We start from the raw sequence: 1,164 nt of genomic DNA, 5'->3' as shown, positions 1-1,164 counted from the left end.
GGAGGCGTCTTCTCTCCACCGCGGAGGTCAGGGTCAGTGGCTGTCTCTCCAAAATCCAGCTCTTCCTGCCTGTGGGCAGCCGGTCACCGCACGCCCTCTCCGGCTGACAAAGCCTGGCGCATATCCCAGAAGCAGTGCGCCCACAGCGACGGAGTGTCTGCTCCCGCACAGAAATTTGCTTCGACTCGGGGCAGATCTCCCAGGGTCGGGGAAGGGCTCCGCAACATGGGGAACACCTGCTACATGAATGCGGCACTTCAGTGTCTGATGTACACGCTGGCCCTCGCCGACTACATGCTGTCCTGGGAGCACTCTGACCTGTGAGCAGCAGGGCTACTACGTGCTGTGTACAATGCAGGATCACATCACCCGAGCCCTCCATCATCCCGGCGATGTCGTGGAGCCCCCACACGTGCTGGCTCAAGGCTTCCCTCGACACTAACAGGAAGACACCCGTGAATTTCTCATGTCCACTCTGGATGCCATGCAGAAAGCCTGCCTGCGTAGCCACAGGCTCTTCTGACACCTCTCCCCACTTACCATCCTGATCTGTCAAATCTTTGGCGGCTACTGGAGATCTCAGATCCAGTGTCGCCACTGCCAGGGAGTGTCAGACACTTCGACCCTTACCTGGACATTACCCTGGATATCCAGGCCGCTCAGAGTGTGAACCAAGCTTTGGAAGAGTTGGTCACGGCCGAAGAGCTGGATGGAGAAAATTCATATTGTTGTAGGATTTGTCAGAGGAAGGTGCCCGCTTCCAAGAAGCTGACTTTGCACACTTGGCCCAAGGTCCTTATCCTTGTACTGAAACGCTTCTCACACTTGACCGGCCACAAAACTGCTCGGCACGTGTGCTATCCTGAGACTCTCAACGTGAGCAGATGCGTGTCTCGGTAGGACGGAGGACCGGCTGTTTAAAGTCTCTACGTGGTGCTGGTCCGTGTGGGGTGGACTTGCCACACGGAGCACTACCTCTCTTACGTCAAGGCTGGCAATGGCCAGTGGTATCAAATGGACGACGCCAAGGTGTCAGCATGTGATGTGACCTGTGTGCTGAGCCAACAAGCCTACGTCCTGTTTTACATTCACCAGAGCGAGTTGGTCAGAGAGAGTGGCAGTGTGCCACGGGTTGTCGGAGCAAGAGGCCACAGGATGAAATCC

The 1,164-nt window shown here is 56.6% G+C and overlaps 1 pseudogene; it reads left to right on the top strand.

Annotated features, from left to right (window-relative positions):
• The first annotated feature begins 4 nt into the window (after positions 1-4).
• Positions 5-1,122, top strand: LOC101344104 (ubiquitin carboxyl-terminal hydrolase 17-like protein 6; annotated as a pseudogene).
• The last annotated feature ends 42 nt before the right edge of the window (positions 1,123-1,164 follow it).

This window comes from Trichechus manatus, unplaced genomic scaffold (genome assembly GCF_000243295.1).
Source record: "Trichechus manatus latirostris isolate Lorelei unplaced genomic scaffold, TriManLat1.0 scaffold00606, whole genome shotgun sequence".
Classification (NCBI taxonomy): domain Eukaryota; kingdom Metazoa; phylum Chordata; class Mammalia; order Sirenia; family Trichechidae; genus Trichechus; species Trichechus manatus.
This window is presented reverse-complemented; position numbering and strand designations above follow the sequence as displayed.